The following is a 441-nucleotide window of genomic DNA, read 5'->3' on the forward strand; positions in this document are numbered from 1 at the left end:
GCCACGTGTCTCTGTAGAAAGGAGACACAATTTTCTCTGCTATTCCTAGTTATTTGGATGATTATAGGGATTAAAAATAGCCATTTGGTCAAGTCGTAAGCTACTGAATTACAATTTTTGCTTCACTCAGTAGGATTTTACCTTTATTTTGATTTGCATTCTTATCTTAATTTAGGAAAAGATCTTTGTTATATGCCCCATGACTTTGTTCTTTTGGGGAATCAGATCTTAGGAGAGGGCTTCAAAACGCAACCAGATTTTCTTTATGGTTTTCTAGATTTTATTAATGTTTTAATAAAACAACTAGTTAATGCTGCTTCTATGTCGAGGTATTTTTCATTTAGAGTAGGCTTGATTTTTATGTGGATTAAATGAAAGGAAGTCTCTCATGGAAGGGGACACATGGGTATGGAGAAGACAGAGGGCATATATATATATATA

The sequence above is a fragment of the Colobus angolensis genome, unplaced genomic scaffold, assembly GCF_000951035.1.
Source record: "Colobus angolensis palliatus isolate OR3802 unplaced genomic scaffold, Cang.pa_1.0 Scaffold143, whole genome shotgun sequence".
NCBI classification, from domain to species: Eukaryota; Metazoa; Chordata; class Mammalia; order Primates; family Cercopithecidae; genus Colobus; species Colobus angolensis.